The sequence below is a fragment of the Perognathus longimembris genome, chromosome 12, assembly GCF_023159225.1.
Source record: "Perognathus longimembris pacificus isolate PPM17 chromosome 12, ASM2315922v1, whole genome shotgun sequence".
Taxonomy (NCBI): Eukaryota; Metazoa; Chordata; class Mammalia; order Rodentia; family Heteromyidae; genus Perognathus; species Perognathus longimembris.
In genome coordinates, this window is record NC_063172.1 from 5,738,432 (window position 1) to 5,759,434 (window position 21,003).

Sequence of the window (21,003 nt, forward strand, 5' to 3'; positions counted from 1 at the left end):
TTTTAAAGCCTCCCTCTGTCCAGCATTATCATTTCAGATGCCTAAACATCAAGGTAGAAATCAGTTTTTCACATTAAAAAAAATAGCAGTATTAGAAAGGTAACGAGATTTCTTCAACGCGTCACAATAGTTTCCAGTTAAGACCAGAACTCAGCTCCCAGAATCCCAGGTCAGAGCCGCTTCTGCTTCATCAGGGGAAGAATTGTCTAGAAAACTCTGGCCATGCACTGGTCTACAGAAGCATGGGGCTCCGAGCTTAGCTTCATCAGTTCAGTAGGCAGCAGACGCGGTCAGCTCTCTCATTGATTTTTGACAACTGGTGGGCACTGAGGTGCTGGCAGGCACACTTGTGAATGCCCAGTTGAGCCCAGTTGGGGTCACCTGCAAAGCAGAATGCTAGCTGAGGAAGAAAACAGTCTCTTAGAAACCCTGGGAGACACTGGAGGACAGGCCGGGAACAACGAGTCCAAAGAGAAATGAGAAAGAAGGCAGGCATGGGAGCGTGCCAATCTGCTTTCCAGCACACCAGCCCCGGTAGCATATGGCCTCTAATTAGCCACCCAGGAGATGGTTATTGAGCCACAAATGGAGAACTAGGGCTTCAGGTGGGAAATAGCAGCAGGAAGCCCCGTTCTCGTAAGACAAAGAAAACCCTGTTTACATGCAAATATCTTCAATAATCACAAACTCAAGAAGACAGACAGGGGTCCAAGGATGACAAAACAGAGAGATGCCTTTTTGCTCTGGGAGATAACCGTGCGGAAGACGTGTGAGGCCCACCTTCCCTCACATGGTCCTCTTGAGCCCTGGGAGTCCTACCTCATTCTGCAGAACTGCACCCTGCTAACCCTCGGGGACGTGCTGCCCGTGTAATCCCGACGACTCACGCTTTCGTGTTTGGGATTCCTCTTAACACATGAGCATTGATCAGAGTCCTCTAGCTGGAATTCATCTTGTCTCTTTGTCCCGTCTTCTCCATGCCCTTCCATTCCGTACTAAGAGGAGGGGATGGAGAAGACTTTCAGGAGCCAGATTGCCCTGTCCTGACTCCTGGGGCAGCCCCTTCCTGGATGTGCCTCCGTAGGCTGTCACTGTGCTTCGCTGCCACCTGGCTTCCTATCTGTGAACTGGAAGCAATGATAGGTGGAAAACATAGGTTAGCACGCTCTACCACTACCCTGGCCCACTGCAGGTGCTCTCTAAGGGTTAGCCATTTCCTTTTTTAAAAATCTTCAGGTCTCGTCTATGTTGTTACACACTGCAGAATTCGTCTTTTGGTGGCTGAATAGTATTCCATCATGTGGATGTACCATGTTGTCTTTACCCACGCTTCTGTGGCTATGTTCACCAGTTGGTTTAGTGCTTTAGCTAGTGTGAGTCATGCTGTAATCAGCATAGGAGTGAAGATGTCTCCTCAATGTGCTGTCTGCATTGCCTTTGGCTGTATAACTGGTAGCGGATAGCTGGATCACGTGGTGGTTCTAGTTTTAATTGTTTAAAGGACCTCTATACTGGATCCATACTGGCCATGAGGGCTCTACCACTGTTCCTACGTTACAGATGCCTTTAGCATTTATTTCCTCGGGCTTATTGCTGCGTTCCTTCTCAAATTCCACCTCACTTTACACATTCTCCCGTCATTCACATACCCATATCCCCTCCCTCTCCAAAACTCCACATTGAGTTCCTCTCCCTTCATTTCTGCACATCTATAACCAACCCTTATTCTAGACCAGATCCCATGATAGTGCTTCCGAAAGCAGCCCTCGGAGCCATATGGAAATAACCAATCCCTCCATTCAGTTCTCGTGATGAATGTGCCCGCTTAAGGTCCTCAGCACGCTCTGCCTTGAATTCTAGTAATTCACGCCCGTTGTTCCCCTATTCCCCAGGCCCTCCGCTCTGCAGAGCAGCAGGGACTCCGTAAATATTCATGGAATAAATGAACAAGTGGATAAAGAAATAATGTTTACTCTGTGCAGCGTTTAGCTTTTCTGACCAGCTCTGATTACCCTCCACTTTTCCTATCGGTCTCATTTTGTGTAGGCACACCATTCATCCACTCTTCTGCCAACATTCAAAGGCATCACCTTAAGTGTCCATGTGCCAAGTTCTGGAACATGAGCTACAGAGAGTCTGTGCCCTGGCTGCCCTGGGCTGAAGCCCAGCAGAGTCAGGATATAAGGAAACCGGAAGCCACGGTTCAGACAACCATCAGGACCACTGATTGCCAGCAATGGCTGCCTCCACACAACAGACATCCAAAGACCCAAGATGTCATCTCACTATCTCCTTTCCCATTGTTCTTTTCAAGTTCTGGCAAGAAAAAGGACCCGGAATCATAGGTTCAGACCCACAGGTTTCTCCTTACCCATCCCACCCTGTATAAGGAAATTGAGACTAGTAGATTCTCCATTTTTTCTCTGGAAGCTTCTCCTCCCTCAAGTCCTCCTTCCACCTCCTCCTTTTTTGTAATAGGCTTTGATCAGTCACTGTGTAGAAGCTACATCTTTTCCAGAGAAAGAAACCCTCTTTCCTAGAGGTCAGGAGCACACGGAGGGAAACATACATAGCCCGCCATTCTAGCACATCAAAGAAAGGGGGGAACATCCTCCCATGAAGGGCATCAGAACAGAGCCCAGCACAATGGTGCTTCTGCCCTGCGGTGCCCCCTTGCTCCAGAGCTGGGGGCTAAGCTCAGAGCCCCATGCTTCTGTAGACAAGTGCATGGCCAAAGTTTTCTAGACATTCTTCCCCTGGACCTTAAGCTTTAGTTTCCCGCTTTCCCCCTGAAAACCAAGTGTGATAACTGTCCCCTAACTTGCCACCCACCCGTATGATCCTCTCTTGCATAATCTCCAGTTTTGTCTTCTAACCAGCCAGGACCCACCTCAACCGTAACTCCTACCAATGCACTCACATATAAGCTATGCCCCGCCCCCAATCCTAGGGCCTCTTATTGACACTCCTCCCAGCCAATCCTCACTTTGAATTTGGCCTACAAATGCCCAGGCACCTACTTCTCTTCATTTCCCATGCACTGGGCTCAGATAGCAGCCCCAGAGCTGGCATACCTGGGGACTGACCCTGTCTGAGACACTACCATGTACCATCAACAATAATAATACCATCGGTGCTCCTCCTGGCCTGCCAAAACTTCTGGGCACTGCATACCTGCCCTCTATTTCAGGCCAAACTCTGTCTCCTCCAGTGTGCCAATGCAGAGCAGAGGGCAAGCAGCATTTGTAAAATGGCAAATAGGAGACATTTTAGGTTTTGTGGGCCAAGAGACATCTGTCACAATGACTCAATGCTTCCATTTTGCTTCAGAAGCAGCAAAAGGAAATAAAGAAGTAATTCCGGCGCTGATGGCTCACGCCTTTAATCCTAGCTACTCAGGAGGCTAAGTTGAGGATTCAGGCCAGGAAAGAAAGTCTGCGACTCTTACCTCCAATTAACCAGCAAAAAGCCAAAGTAGACCTGTGGCTCAAGTGGTAAAGGGGAAAATAGCCAAGGGAAAGTTCCCACATCCCGAATTCAAAATTAAGATGCGAAAAGACATGTCGGTGTTTCAATAGAACTTGATTTGTAGATTGAATTTTTAACTATGTAATTTCTCCCTGCCCCAAAATATTAAGCTTCGATTTTTTTTTCAGCCACTCAACATAAAAGACATTACTTCATAGTGTTTTTTCATGGCATTTACAGTCCCGATAGACAGAAGGAAGCTAGGCGTGGTCCCTGGGACATAGTTTGCCACATCCCTGCCATGAGGGAGTGAGCACTGATTTGATCCAACACTGGATTCCATTCCTGCTCCTGACACGTCCTTGGACAAGTTACTCGAAATTTCATGGTTTGTCCTAGAAGATAATAGTGCCAACCACACAGGATTGCCCTGAGCTTGACTGAGCTATAATGCCCATAAGAACACCAAATGGAAAAAGTCTCAGTTAGGACAGCAGTGACTCTTTCTTATGATGAAGAAAAATCTGGAACCTGGAAAATATGAGCTAGTGGGAGAGAAAGTGACTTTAAAATCAGAAAGCTCCCAGGATCTAGCCCTGTCTCAGCCAATTAGTGCAGTGTGACCTTAATGAAGTTAATCAAACTCTGAGCTTCAGATTCCTTCTCTTTAAAATATAATTAGTATCTCTCTATCTCTCCTTGATAGGCTCTTCAAGGCATTATTTAAATGGCATAAAATACTCAGCATATAGCGTGTGTGTGTGTGTGTGTGTGTGTGTGTGTGCGCGCGCGCGCACGCGCGCTATTATCTATGCCAAGGCTATCTTGATCTTTATTCTATTCCAATTTTCTTTTTTTCATAGAAACATCCAAAGTTCTTCATCAAAATCATCGCTCCTCTCTGTCTCCAAAATGCTTCTTTTGATGGGTCCCCTGTGCTCCGTCCACACAACATGCTCCCGTGCTCCCCAGGGAAGCTCTTGCTGAAAACTAGGGCAGCCCTTTGAACTGCATCCTGTCTTGGTGCTGGGAAACAACAGGGGGGAGCGGGCCTGGAGCTTCTGTTTCCTGCCTCTCTGCCTCAGAGCCTCAGAGCTACCCTTTCTGAATCTGCGGCTGACAAGGGACTGGCATGGGGAGGGGCTGCTCCCTGGCACAGCCTGGGAGGGACACTGAGAACCAGGCCTCCCTGGGGCTGTAGGCCCACTGGTCCCTGTTGGGTTTGTGGATCAGAGGATAGCCATTCCCAGCCTGATCCATCTCTGATCTGACATAGGCCGGCCTGATATGAGCTGAGCTTTTCTTCTTGATAAGAAGTTTGTGGACATGTCCTTTGGTAGACACCTGCCCAGAGCTAGAGGCTCCACAGGGGCGAGGAATCCAGGGTGCTCTAGTGGAGGGGGAATAGTGACAGAAATATCTCTGGATGGCCTGTCTTTCCCAGGAATATGGGTAGGCTTAGGGCTTGAGCTTGCAAGCAAGAAACCAGAGCCAGAACAGAGGCCAGAAACAGGAAATGTCAGGCTGGCCTGAGGCCAGAGGAATCTGTACCAGTGATTTGGCTTAGCCACCAACTCTGATGAGTGAGAACAGAATCCCAATCCAACGTCAGCATGAAATCCATCAGAAGTTGGATGCCTCCTTTCCTCGTGTGCCCAGCTCTTTCTCACCAGATAGTGGACAAGGTCCCAGGACTGTGTGATGGCTGTGACAGAGTCCCTGCCATTAAAAGACTTCCTTTCTAACCCAGTAGTCAGCATTCTCTATAGAGACAGAGCCGCTAAGGTAGATGGGTGGATGGATGGATGGATGGATGGATAGATGGATGGATGGATGGATGGATGGATGGATGGATGGATGGATGGATGGGTGGGTGGGTGGGTGGATGGGTGGGTGGATAGATGGATGGGTGGATGGTTGGATGGATGGATGGGTGGGTGGGTAGATGGATGGGTGGGTGGGTGAGTGGATAGGTAGATGGATGGGTGGGTGGGTGGATGGATGGATGGGTGGGTGGGTCGGTGGGTGGATGGATGGATGGATGGATGGATGGATGGATGGATGGGAGGATGGGTGGGTGGGTGGATGGATGGATGGGTGGATGGATGGATGGGTGGATGGATGGGAGGATGGGTGGGTGGGTGGATGGGTGGGTGGGTGGGTGGATGGGTGGATGGATGGATGGATGGATGGGTGGATGGGTAGATGGATGGGTGGGTGGGTGGATGGATGGATGGGTAGGTGGGTCAGTGGGTAGATGGATGGATGGATGGATGGATGGATGGATGGATGGATGGATGGATGGGAGGATGGGTGAGAGGGTGGGTGGATGGGAGGATGGATGGGTGGGTGGGTGGGTGCGTGGGTGGGTGGGTGGCTGGATGGATGGGTGGGTGGGTGGGTGGGTGGATGGATGGATGGGAGGATGGGTGGGTGGGTGGATGGATGGATGGGTAGGTAGGTAAGTAGGTGGGTAGGTACATACATAGAGAAATACATAGAGAGATATGAGAGAGCAATTGGGGAAGTTGTCTCATCCTATGAAAAGGTGGAATAATCCTTCAACAGACTTAGCCCAATCCAAAGCCTCGAACCAGGGAATTGAAAGTCTCAGTCTCAGTCCAAAGCTATAGTCCTGAGAACTCAAGGAACAGCTGTTCTAAGTCCAAGATCATAAAGTAGCAGAGCATAGACTTCTGAAGGAGAAAAGCCCCAGGAAAGAGATCCATCTCCCACCGTCTGTTTTTGTTCTTTCGGGGCCCTCCCTCAACTAATTGGATGGTACCCACACACTTTAAAGGTAGATCTTCCTCACCTCATTTACTCAGACACACATGCCAATCACCTTTACAAACAGCCACGGACAAACCCATAAATCATCTCCAACATGCTATAGACTCTCTTCAACCCAGTCAACTTGATGCCTAAAACACACCATCAGAGTTGTTCAAGTATAGCCACTGCTAAGTGTTTCCAAAGCAATAGCACTGTATTTAGGGCACATAGGTAATTTCGGTCCTGAGTCCTTTGCAGTGTGAGCCATGTTGCTGTGTTCTCCTCAATGGATCTACATGATGGGACCATGGCCAATCCTGGACAAAACACTCCCACAGGTTGGATTGTGTCTCCCAGAGACACATGTGTGTGGAATGCTTGGTGTGATGGTCAGGTTTTCATTGCTGTTACAAACACTTGACAGAAAAACTTTCTAAAAGGGATGGTTTATTTTGACGCAGGTTTCAGAAGTTTCTGTCCATGACTGGCTTATTCCACTGCATTGCGGTGGGCCTGTGATGTGGCAGAATACCGTGGGAACAAAAGCATGTGATGCAACAAAGAAAGAGTATGCCCATTCTGACAGGTTTCCTTCTTCTCTCCCCTTCTATTCCATCTAGGCTCCAGCCTACTGAATGATGTCACCCACATACAGGGCAAGTCTCCCCCCACCCCCACTTACCTAGTCATCTCTAGAAGCACCCTCACAGAGAAACCAGAGGTATGCTTTACGAATCCCCAGATGTTTGTCAGCCTAGTCAATTGGCCATCAAAATTAACCATCACAAGTTTACCCGTCATCAATTTAACACAAAAGCACAGCCCCTTTAACCACATTTAATTTCCAAATAAAGACAATAGCAAGGTTGCAATTCCATTTACTGTGACACTTAACTGCCCTGTGTACAAACAAAAATACATTAATATCTTCTCTGAAGTCTCAACAGTCCCAGTATTGCTCAAAATTCCAAATTCAAAATCTCCAAGAGGCTGGGATATGGCCTAGTGGCAAGAGTGCTTGCCTCCTATACATGAAGCCCTGGGTTCGATTCCCCAGCACCACATATATAGAAAAGGGCCAGAAGTGGTGCTGTGGCTCAAGTGACAGAGTGCTACCTAGAGCAAAAAGAGGCCAGGGACAGTGCTCAGGCCCTGAGTCCAAGGCCCAGGACTGGCAAAAAAAAAAAAAGCCTCAAAATCTCCCTGAGACTTAACTACAAATTCACTGGGCTTTGCAAACTAATAGATACATACTTCGGAGACACAAGGGCACAGAGTGAACATTCTCATTCTGAAAGGGAGAAATGAGAACAGGAAAAGAAAGACCATCAGACTCTCATCTCCAATTAACCACCAGAAAACTGAAAGTAGAGCTGTGGCTCAAAGTGGTAGAGTACTAGCCTTGAGAAAAAAAGCTCAGGGATATATATATATATATATATATATATGACAAGTAGGTGTCTATCTGCCATAAACACACACATGCATTTGTACATGCATTTGTACATACATGCACAAATTTGAATGCATACACATTTATATATGTGTGCTTATGCACATATGCATGCCTGAGTGCACACAGCTACATACATACGTGTATTGATTATGTGCCCACATAGGTTCACATGCATGTAAGTACACATATGTCTACACATGTATCTCCATGCATCTGCATGTTGTCCGTGCACACGTATACACACAGACACATACCCGGTGTTTGTGTCAGTGGCAGTAGGATGGAACAACCACAATTGATGCAGAAGTTGGGGTGATCTCGATGAGAATCATTAGAGGAAAGCAAAAGCAGAAGTATATAAATTGGTCTTTAGAAGTTCATTTTCCTGGGGCTGGGAATATGGCCTAGTGGCAAGAGTGCTTGCCTCCTATACATGAAGCCCTAGGTTCGATTCCACAGCACCGCATATACAGAAAATGGCCAGAAGTGGCGCTGTGGCTCAAGTAGCAGAGTGCTAGCTAGCTTTGAGTAAAAAGAAGCCAGGGACAGTGCTCAGGCTCTGAGTCCAAGCCCCAGGACTGGCCAAAAAAAAAAAAAAAAAAAGAAGTTCATTTTCCTATACCCTAACTAACTAATGCACTGTTCAATTAGAATGGCAAACTTTGGAACAGAATCATTTTCTCCAGGTCTGTGTTTCCCAGGCAAGTTCGTGCACCTGCAAATTCATATATGATACTCCTGTGTATGTTATATTTAACTTAACTATTTTGTGTGTTGAGGCTGTGCTACGTTCTAGAGACAGAAAAATGATGCTTAGATTATTTCCTACCCAAAGAGATGATTGCCTCTTCTCAGTGGCTCCATTAAGTAGCTTTTCACTGTCCTATTATTCCTATATGTGGCTACTATTATTGAATATCCGTTGTAGGCTACTTTTTGGTTATGCAGAAGAGTATAAGACAGAATTCCTCTTCTCATTAAGCTCATATCTACTGGAGACTCTTGGATGTATATACCAGTGAAGGGCCCTGAGCTAAGAGAAGTTCAGTAATTTGTGATTAAGTCACACAACACAATTGAGATTCAAGTCCATGTCCCTGGCCCCTCTCTGGAGAGTTTATTCCATATACCTCACCATGGTGGATCCGGAAGGAAGAGTAGTTATCCCTGTTTCCACCAGAGCAGCTGACAGAGCTCCTTACCCTCTACTTGAACCTCTGTCCAGTGAAACAATATTGAGGCACTTAACAATTGTATCCATGACACCTCATTAGCAGGTTTAAAATAATGGTGCTTGTTAGACTTCAGTGATTGCAAGCAACAGAAAACAGCTCCAGCAAACTTGAGGGGGAGGGGGGGAAAAACAGGGGAAGGACGGGAGAGAGGGGAAAGGGAAGACCAGGGTAGCTCCAGGCATCAAAGGCAAAGCTCAACCGCTAGGCTTCAAAAGGATGGCAATAACAGTGGATTCTATGCTCTGAGAACAACTAAGAGGAAAAACCAGCTTCAGTCTATCCATTCTTTCCCAGTGTTCGTTTCCATTTCTTCTGCTTCCCATTATCCTGCTTCAAATCCAAGTTCTTAAAAGGGAAGACTTGACTGGCCAAACTTGAAGCTCGTACCCACATTTGACCGTCCCACTGAGATTTCACTTTCTGGGAAAGTTGTTTTCCCAGATGGGAATCCGGGTGCCAACAGAAAGCAGCAGAGTGCTTGTTAGACAAATGACTGCATCCTAGCTCTGTAACAATAATCACTAGAAAGTGTGTGGGTATCGAAGCCAACAGAATTTCAAGTGGCAAGTATGGTAGATTGTGTTCTTCAGAAACAGCTGCATCACTATAAATCCCATCACAAAACTCTCTGACACTTCTCTGACAAGAACTGGGTCTCATTGTCTTTCCCCTTTGGTCCAGACAGACTTTGTAACTGCCTGAACCAATCAAGGATGGCAAAAGCGATGCTGCAAGATTCTAAAACTGGATCTAAACGGCTAAACTGGCCTACTGGCTCTTTCAGTATGCATGCCTATTAAAGCTTGAAGTCATAGCAAGAGGAAGAACATACAGAAGAATTAGAGATGAAAGGAAATCCTACAAGATCCATGTGCTTGGGTCTTTCCAACCCAGGCACCAGTCAACTGTCTGGGTAGAAGCCTCTAGGATGATCCTGGCCTCAACTGCTGTCCAGCCACGACTTCACTCAAGATCTCACACCTTCTTACCGGAGCAAGGGCCCAAGGATAATCACATCTGGAGTCGAGGAAACTCACAGGGCTCTAGTCTCCCAGAATAGAATTAGGTACATGTATCTGAATCATAAATCATGGACTCTGCCAGACCCTGGTAAGATAAGGTCTTTGTATGCCCAAATTTCCATTCTAGCAGGAAGGGCCACAAATACCAGAGTAGCCAAATGACTCAACACATTCTGATTGTACAAATCACTATAGAAGGCATAACAAAAGTAATAAGATGGAGTCTCTCTGACATATGATGGGTTAAGACTTGAAAAGTAGACCAGGCATTAGAAGAGCTAAGACAAAAGCCTTCCAGTCTTACAAATCAGCAAATTCAAGGCCATGGGACAAGGCATCATTGGGCAGCTGACTGGCACAGGGTGAGAAAAGACTATGAGATAGCCAGAAAGATAACATTTCAGAAGAAGGACAAAGAAAACTCCAATAAAGATGAAACTGAGCAGCCAGAATTGAAGGATAAAAATAACAAGCATGCAGCACACAGAGTTGCAGTAGCCTAAAGAAGAGAGCATCATGAGAAGACAGATAGCATGAGGGTCAAATGCTGCATTCAGAGGGCCAAGGAAGAAGGCAGCGGAAGTGTCTAATGGATTTGGATACAAGTGTCAGGGGGAACTTAGTCCATCTCTCACAGGGTGGCATAAACAATGGGCAAGAAGACAGATGTCTGGTTCAAATCTCGTGTCTGCCCCTAATAAATTCCTTCCCTTTGCCTGGGTCTGGAATGTCATACTGGATGTCTGTTTTAACTGTTCAGTGCACAATTCTAAGGACTTTTGACTCAATGCTTTTACTTGCACTAATGTAACTAACAGTTATGTTCATGCACTTGGATAGTTGCTGTACAACAGACATTGTGCTAGCTGCTCTCACACGTATATTCTGCTGCTTAAAGCCACACAGGAAGCAATTGGTTTATTCTCTTCTTGCAGAGAAAAACACAAGACTCAGAGAAGATGAGATTTGCTAGGATTTCCACCTAACCCCAGAGCATCAAAGTCTTTTCACCAATAACTCTATCCTTCTGGTTCTCTGATTGTTCTTTCTTTTCTGAAAGACTCCAGTGATGTTGGCATCTGGAATCAGCCCAAGGTTGATTTGGAAAGTCAGAGATCAAGACCCAGATCTGCTCTGAAATCCCTATGTGACCTTGAACCCACCTGAGATCATTTAATCAGCAAGAAGAAAAACAAGCCTGACTTTGAGACCTCGTAAGGGATACAGTGGGAAATCAGATGAATTTCCAGACATAGAAAATGCTTTAAAGAGGAAAATTACCCAACTAATACAATGCGGCATTTATCCTGTTATCTTGTGTGCATCAGACCTCATTGAGAACTGAATTCCAAGGTTATCTGAGCTCTCTAAGCATTCAGAACTTGTCGAGAGGAAGAGCAAGGTGTGTGCATTTTTGTTGTTGTCGTGGCTTCCGAATCTCAACGGAGGACTGGGAAATCGTGACTTGGAAAAGCTCACAGCTTTGAGGGTCTGTGGCCAGCTGGGCCTGGAGATGATGTCACCTTGTGTGTGAGAGAACACCTCCCTTTAACCAACGTGATTTGCAGGCAAGGAGTCTCTGTCCTCTGCAAGTGGGTAAGGGCAATCAAATGTCCCTTGGCACTTGTGCTCGGGGACCTGCAAAACAGAGTCCCATCCTAAACAGACCATGAGGAAAAGGAAACCCCAAACACCTGACATCATGTCCCTGTGCCCCCAAAACTGAGATCCTACATATGAACACACTGTGGAGTACAACCTAAGAAAACAATTTTAAGATGTACACAAAGACTTACATGCATGCTTCCATATCACTGTTTATAGTGTAGAATAAAGCTTTAAAATCCACATGCCTGTTGTATAGCAACTGACTGAATCAGTTTTATGGTGTATCTTGAAGGATGTTTTCAAAGACTTTGTAACGGTCCGAGGGATTGCTAGTATTATGTTAGGATAGGAAGCTACCAGAGCATAATGACCAATCTCCAGAACCTACATGAGTAACCAGTAGGAAGAGAAGGGGTGAAGCATGCACAGCAGCCTAGGGAGAAAACCAGGCTCCTTCAGCTTTTCATCCTTTTTGAATCTGCAGATAGAAAGTGGCCATCGATATCCAGTATGGTAAGGGAAAGACAGCCCATGCTAAGACATCCTATTTATTGTTAAGGGCATTCCAACTTCCACGTAAGGAAAAAATAAAGCCACCTCTGCAATCAGGATACCATGAGACTGCTTCCAGCTGAAGGATTAAAATAAAGACATTTACAGATATCTCCAGTCAGAATATGAATCTTCTCTGAACTCTTGCTTAGGAAGCTGCTGGAGCAAGTGCTGAAGTCATACAGAGAAGTCATAGAAGAGGAAGAGAAACATCATGGCGGGAAGCCAGTGCAGCATCCGGGCCCACAGGACCCTGCACATCCTGGGGGAGGAGCCAGAATGCTCCTGGATGGAGGGAAAATAGAATGGATTAGGTCATCTGTGACTTGGAGAAGTAAGGAATAAGTACTCAGGAAGCTAGTGGAAATATATGAAACCATTTTTTTTTATTGTCAAGGTGATGTGCAGAGGGGTTACAGTTACATGCGTAAGGTAGTGAGTACATTTCTTGTCGTACTTGTTACTTCCTCCTCCCTCATTTTTCTCCCAACTTCCCTTCCCCCCAATCCCTCTCCCTTCCCCAGCCCCGGGTTATGCAATTCATTTATTGTCACTTATTGTCTTGTAAGTATTGTCCCCTTCCCTTCCCTAATTCAGACAAACATATATACAATACCCAGGGTACCAAAATTGAATACAGTGACAACAGTGTCAACGCAGTAAGAATGGCCATTATCAAGAAAACTAATAACCACAGATGCTGGTGGGGATGTGGCCAAAAGGGAATGCTACTACACTGCTGGTAGAAGTGTAAACTTGTTCAACCACTCTGGAAACCGGTATGGAGGTTCCTCAAAAGGCTAAACATAGAGCTCCCCTATGACCCACCAATGCCCAGTTTGGGGTATTTACCCAAAGGATCACAAACAAGACAGACCATCCTAAAGCTACCAGCACAACTATTGTCATTGCAGCATTATTTACCATAGCTAAAATATGGAACCAACCCAGATGCCCCTCAGTAGATGAATGGATGCAGAAATTGGGCTATATATACACAATGAATTCTTTGCTTCTGTCAGAAAGAATGGCATTGCCCCATTGGTAAGGAAATGGAAAGACTTGGAAAAAAAATAGTAAGTGAAGTGAACATAGACTCTATGGCTTCCCTCATTGGGAATAATTAGTACATGTCTAGGATAGTCCTAGCAGAAGATCACAATAGCTCAATAGCTATGCATTTATGAACACATAAGATGATGCTGAGCAAAGTAAACCCCAAGATATGGAAACAAGCAGTTTATCATTGTTATTGAAACCATTTTTAATAGCAGGAAAATACAGTAATCCAGAGTTGTGTGATAGCTGCCCATTGTCATGACACATGTTCTGGCCTGTGCCCTCTAGCAGAGGTGTAGATATTTATTGGCAGAAACACCTGTGAAGGACCAAAGACGAGGGATCCTTAACACCACCGTACTAGCCCTAAAACTTGCAAAGGAGACAAACTTACGCTCCTCCTGCCCAGGCCAATGGAAAGTCCTCTCCCCAAAGCCTTCTACTAAAAGAATCCCACTCTATCACGAAGGGTTCTGAACTAAAATCCACACCACTGAGCCACGGATGGGGAGCAGAGGAAGGACAGCTCATGCAAGAGTGGCTCCAAAGGACAGCTGAGGACAACCGCAAGAGACCCAAGCCGCAGGTGACCAGGGCCACTACCCTGTAAACACTGGCTGCTCCTCTCGTCTCTCCCTGCATCTGTCAGACACATGTAAAGGATGGGTGGATGTCGCTGACTTGCATAGCATACAAAGGGCAGGAGATACGAATCCTCTACGTCTCGGTAAACAGAGCTGTGCCAGTGGTTCACAGTGGAGTTAACTTACCTCAACCCAGAACCAAACAGAGCTCTCCGCGGCCTGGCTTCCTAGCCCCTCCTAGACTCCGACGGAGACCTATGCCGTGAAACATGAGCTCTGACTACTCATCCAGCCTCGTAGAACCTATGTGGCATAGGGAAAAACCAATTGGGATGGGGGTGGGGGGGTGGGGCGGGGAGGGCCGTTGAAAGGCAGCAGTTAAGAAGGAGCCAGCAGATGCAATCATGTCCCTTCTTGCTCATGACAGTTGGTCCCAGATGTGGCGTACTAAGGACACCCTACACAACAAGCAACCAAAGGTGCCTTCTTGTGATGCAGTACAGCCTGGTACTGTGCCCCTGGCCTCTCCCCCACACTGCTGCTGCCCTGGGAGATCATCTTACAACAAAGCCCACAGGAAGCACTCCAGTGAGAGCTCTGCCCAGGCTCTGTGCTCGGTGCCTAAGATTCTTTGAGCTAGGAAATGGTGGGGGTGGGGAGGAACCGAGCCTCCATCAATCACGCTGCAGGCTACAGCTGATATCTCTTCATGGCTATCTTAGCTCTTCAAGAAAAGGAGAGTTTCGGGGGTAAGAGGAGACTGTGGACAGGAAAGAAAGACTTGTTGAAGTAAGGGGGAAAATATCAGTAAAGTTTCCCAGAACCAAGAATCAAGATGGCTGCAATAGCTTTGCTGATTCTAAGAGTTTGTTCATGACCCAACTTCTGTGAGATCTCTTCCCACAGATTCTTCCGAGGAAGATTAGCAGTAAGACCTGTAGCAGGCATTGAAGCCACTGAGCTTCAATGACAACCAGGAAGGTAGAAACAGAAGCTACAGGAACCATATCCCAGTCCACTGTAGAGATGAGAGGGTAAGGGGAGAACCCTAAATTTGGGGGTACTGTATGGTGGTGACTGTGTCAGGACAGAGGCTGAAGCCCTGTGCTTGAAAAAAAAATGCCACTCACCCCAACAATGAGAAGAGCTGAAGAACATTGCTTCACTAATACCCTGGTTCCACAAATGTCATGTTCCTGTGAATTTTTCAACTCAGGGCAAATCTATCTCTCCCTCACCAGCCAAGATGGGCAAGATGGGATATATCCCATCTCCCCTGAGGCTCTGTAATGGTGCAAATAGTTAATATTTTATTGCGTACTTACTCTATGCTAGGCATTGCTCCAAACACTCTAACTCATTTACTCTTCACAACATTTTAGGTGAGAGAATGTTAGCATCTGCATATGAACAAGGCAATGGTGGAGAGAGATTTGAACTCTTATTGCACCTCTAATCCTGTGCCATTAACCAACGTAGACCTTGATGCCAGACTTTTTGCGTCGAGCACACAGGGAGGGTCTCTCTCCTATGCAGTCCTTTCCTCAAGTACAGAAGGTCTACTTGATGGCAGGATTCTGTTAGTGGCCACAGTCCTACAGCCCGGGGATTCCCCGTCCCTCCAAGAGTCCACCACTCAGAGACAGTCTCAAGCAAAAAGATGGGTTCACTGGGGAAGCAAACTGACCAGCCAGGGACGCAGCACAGACTCGGGAGCTGAAACTGCGACCCTTAATAGTCCTCGAGCCGGGGTTTATAAAGGTAAAAGCATTGCACAGATGTAGGGGGTTGACACAGGAGGTAGAGCAAGCAACAAACAAGTTAAGCAAGCCATTTACAGAAGCAGACGGGAGATATCATCTCTAGCCTGCTACACAAGGAATGGAGGCTCCGCCCACTCTGTCATTTCCCATCTCGGAGTCTTGCTGCTTTCACATCCCCTCATCCCCTCTTTCTGGTGGCTCTGGGATTCCAGTTCTCCTCCATGGGACTCCTGCCGTTTCCCCTCTAGAGTATCAGCCTCCACTCCCTGCCCTACCTGGGAAGGGCTGGGATTCAGCCCCTGGTCAGTTCTTGAATAAGCCAACTACATCCTTTATCATCCCAGATTTGAACATTTGTTAACATCATTTCCACAAGACTGAAAGTACTCTGAAGAAGGGAAGGACTTTAGAAACTCATGGCAAAGCAAACTGAGGGATAGAGGTGGGCTGGGAGGAACCTATTGCGAAGCAAAGGGGAAAACACGAAACCACTTTCTTGTCAACCCATCCAAGGGCTTACACCTCCTGGGTCTAGGTGAACTTCTAAGGACTTTATATCTGTAATATCACTTCATCATCAAAGCAATTCTGTAAAGGAGGCCATGTTCTTATACCCATGTTGCAGCTGAGTAAAACAATTTATAGCCTAATAGCTAAAACATGGAAGAGCTGGGACTTGAACCCATTCTGCCCGATTGTGAGCCCTCTCACTGAACCTCTATGGATGACATAGGCACACCAGGGCTCAACCTTGAAAAAAGGTGTCATCAAAGAGGCCTGCGAGCAAAGGATACCCACATTTTCTACTTAAAGCTGCAGTCCGACCAACGGTTCCACAATGAGAAAATCATTCACATAGCAGGGCTGCGGGAACAGATGTACCACCAACTAGCCTAGCATGTGTAAGTGTGGACACTTTCCTTCACCTATTAGAGCCTCTAATTCCCTCGCCTGGAATATTAGGATTGGTGCTAACCTTCTTGCACTATGGACGGATTAAAGGATGTATCCTATATAGAATGCCTGGAACATTTATAAATGGGACTTTACCTGCCATTAGCAACTCTCCTCACTCTTAAGTTACCTATCACTGAGCTCCTAAGAAACCTGCTTTTTCAGTTAAATTTCTGGAGTGAGCTTTTTAAAGACAGACTTGAGCTGGGTTTTATTACCCAACGCAGATAACTTTTTTCTGATGTGTATCAATCATTTTCATTTAAAAATGTGGGTGGATTTTATATATCTACATGTAGCTGCTGAGAGAAAAATCTTTAAAGCCTCAAGATGGGATTTTTAAAACATCTTTAAAATGAAAAAAAAAAGCAAAAGTTTAACCTTCAAGGAAAATAAAAGAGAACATGAATTCTACACTTGAACTCACACAATATCAAACAAGAAAGAAAAAAAAACAAGAAGAAGACTGAGCCTGAGATTGCAAATGCGTGCCCTGGACATCAGTTGTTCAGGCAACATGAAAAGGATTGTTCAGTGTGCCTGAGAGGAGGAAACAGCCACCGCCACCTGCCCTGTGAGATAGTATCATCTGTCCTCATCCACAGCACTGCCGTGGAGCTGGAAAGCTCTGTATCAAGGCTCATTCATTGGGTCTATACTCATTCTTTTTTAAATTGCTACTATTTTATTACCTTTAAGGAGTTGTGCAAAGGACTGCCCATTTAACAAAGCAGTTTATGAATGCACTGTGTCTTACTCAATGGTATCCCTTTCAACATTCTCACCCAACCCTCCCCACCTGCCTCTTCCCTCACTGTTCTTAATTTTGTAGGTTGTACACTGAATTCTTAACAGGACTCTCCTTCCTTCTCTTCACTTATCTACCTTGACCCTGCCCCACCTTTATCTCACCCCTTAATTTTGTTGAACTTTGACTTTGCCTTTCTAAAGAATTACACTATCCGGCTTCTCCCTTGAATCTACCGTATTTCAGTTAATATGCTTCCCCACCACCCAACATATTTATTACAGGATTATGGAGTAATTCTAGCTTCCACATATGAAAGAAAACATGCAACTTTTGTCTCTCTGGGCCTGACTTATTTCACTTAATATTTTTTCTAGGTCCTTCCCTTTCTTTACAAATGATATAGTATTCTTTCTAATGGATGAGTACAATTCTATTGTATATAGATACCACTTTTCTTGATGTATCCATCTATCGAAGGGTGTCTGGGCTGATTCCATACCTTCTCTATAGTGAGTCATGCTGCAAAGAACATGGCTGTGCTAATGGCTTTACTGTCTCATGGTTTGTAATCTTTTGGAAATCAGTAGCTTTTCTGTATGCCAACAATGAGAAGATTGAAACTGAAATCAGGAAAGCAATTCCATTTGCAAGTCTCAAAAATATCTTATTCATTCCTTTTCGCGTCTGCTCTCTTCATTCATTCATTTATGGGGAAAATTCTTCTTAAGTCATTATCGAAGTGTTAGGCACTGTATTAGCTGATCAGAATGTGGGATCAACTGAGAATCTCGCTGCAGATGTCTGCTTTACAAATGAAGAAAGGCATGTACGCATCATCACAATATGCGGTGAGTCTTAGCTTTTATCTCTAACATGCTGTGAGAACAATAAGAGAGATAATAATACCTAATACAAAGAAAAACCCAGGAACAACACTGGTTCTTTTGCATTTTGAGGGGCAAGGGTAAGTACAGAAACAGAAGGACCTAACCGTAGCTGGGGAGGTTTAGAAGGCTGGGGTGGGGGGTCTGTGTGTGAGCTGCTAACTCACCAGCGGACTGGGACAAGAAGGTTTTGTAGGTGTTTTGCCCCGTGGAAAAGGATGAATTATACTGGACCCATCGTCTAGGATATCCTAATTACTCATTCATATATTTGCCTCCGTGCTCTTCAGCTTACCTGATAATTGTCCAGGTCAAGGCAGCGGAGAACACAGAAGGGGCTGCAAGTGCAGAATGGAAAAGACCTTAAAGCACTGCTCTGATCTGAAGGTTTTGTCCTCCAAATTTCACACGTGGAAACCTAATTGCCCATGTCACAATGTCAAGAGGTGGCACCTTCAGGAGTTGATTAAGTCATGAGAGTAAAGCCCTAGGAATGGGATTCATGACCTTATTTAAAAAAAAAAAAAAAAAAGGAGCAAGAGAGCTAATTATCCCTTCTACTGTGCAAGGATGCAGCAGAGAACGCCTCCCCAGACACAGGGCATTCTGCTAGACTTCCAGCCTGCAGGACTGAGAGGCGTACGTTTCTATTATCTATAAAATACTCCATCTCAGATGCTTTGCTGCAGCATGGTGAATGGACTCAGAAAAGCAACACCTGCTCCAGTCATGTTTGCTTAAAAAATCAGCAACTTCAGGCCCAGAGAGATGAAGAGATTTGCCCAAGGCCACACACCAAACTAAAACCAACAGCCTAGGTTTCCCCTAATCCTCTAACTGCCTCTCACTGGAGGAACACTTCACGTGATAGGAAGAGCACTCACAGACCCTGAGGGAGCGAGCCAGGCCCCCCTGGTGCAGCAAGGCCTCTGTTTTGCAGAGGAAGAAATGGAGATCTTGGGTCAGGAAGCAACTTGCCTAAAGCCAGACCAAGACCCAGCACAGCCCAGGCTCCTGGCGTTTCCCCTGCCTATGCTGCCACCTAGAGGCAGCCCAGTGTATGACAAAGAAGGATTCGCCTAGGGAGGAGGAGGGACCGCGTTGAAGCCAGGAGCAGCCTTCCTAGGAGGGAACCATTAACTACGGCCAGTCCAGCCAGGAAAGCTTTCCATTTTTCCTCCCCACACTTATAACGTCCTACACACCCTCCAGGGAGAATCTCATAGGATATACAATCTGATGTGACCACACAGAAATGGAGACTGGAACTAGGTGCAGCTTGCCCCAGAGGGACCATTTTCCCATCAGACTCCTGGTGAAGCGCGTGCAATGGGGAAGACAGAACCCTCTGAAATAGCTGCCAGCAACCTGTGGGCTTGTCGATGAATCCGTGGATCTCCCGGAATAGAGGCTAAGGTGGTGCTGCAGGGTCCTGCAGGGACCACGTAGGCAAAAGCAATTGCACAGGGGTGGGAGGGAGCTAATGATGATCTGACACCACCACCACCACCCCACCCCACGATCTCATTCAGTATTGATCATTGTTGTGTGACCTCACACGCAGGAAGTCTAACCGTTGGTAGCCAGCGCGGTTTTGAACAATGAGCTACCACTGGGAGATGGAAGCGATGTGGGACCCGAGCGCAGATCAACAGCACAACCTAGTGGCAAACTTAGACACGCAACTTTTATCTCTCCGCTGTCACAGGCTCAAGACTGTGGGACTCAGGAATCACGGCATTTTAGGTGAGCAATGGGATTCTACACAAAAGGCCCACTGATGCCAAGCCTAAGTTGTCGACTAACATTTTAACAGTCCTGCTACATGCCAGCCAGAGGGACAGCCTTGGGAACATCGGTGATGAACGGAACATTGAGAGAGATGAGACAAGTAACTAGAAAGGAACAAAACTATCACAGTAGCTGGCATTCTCCTCCGTTCATAGACAGGTCAACGAAGCTCTGGAGTGTCCCCTTCTCGTCTCGTGTGCAAGCTCATTTCCTTTGTCTGGACAATTCTGTTTATAACTTAAGAGTTTTTCAAATTGCGATGGTTCCCCAGGCACACACACACACACACACACCCAAGAATCTCTGTTCTAGAGGGTCTTTCTACCCTCATCACTTGAAAAAAGACTTCCAACTTTAAGTAAATAGGCTATTGATTTAAACATAAGTGCAATTCATCAATTAAGTGAAAGAAAATATGAGGTACCCACAATTTACTCTAAGAGAGACAAGATGCATTTAGGATGAAACTGTGGGTCCAAACACTGGATTCAAGACCAGGAAAACCACTGGATCACCTCAGCATTAAGCTCCTCATCTGCTCAATGGGAGTGACTATTAGAAGTCCCTCTCAGGGCTCTTGTAAATGTGTGTGTGTGTGTGTGTGTGTTTGTATCATAGTTGTTTGGTAGATACTAAGAGCTCAACCATTAGCTTTCATTAACAACATGACAAGGTGAGTGAGTTATCTAATCCATCCATTGACAATTTACTCATAATGCATTGTCAGATGACTAAAGGTTGGGGATATTGATCTGGCAAGATGCTGGTTGAAGTGCCAGACTCTGATTTCCAAAATTGGTTCTAGATGAAACACAGACTGACCTAGAGAACATAAGGTTGAAGCTTAATTCTCCAGGCACAGAACTGAATGATGCTATACCTTTAAGGATTGGTGTCCAGTGAGAGGTGATAGGGCCATCCCTCCTGAGAGGGTTAATGCTGGTTTCCTGATTGGTTGGGTCTCACAAGAATGGATCAGTTCCCACCTCTTAAAGGTCCCATCACTTCCCAATATCTCCATTCTGGGGACCAAACTTCTAGTACATTAATCTTTCAGAGCAAACTATACCCAAATCATGCCTAGCAGATTAATCGTGGAGC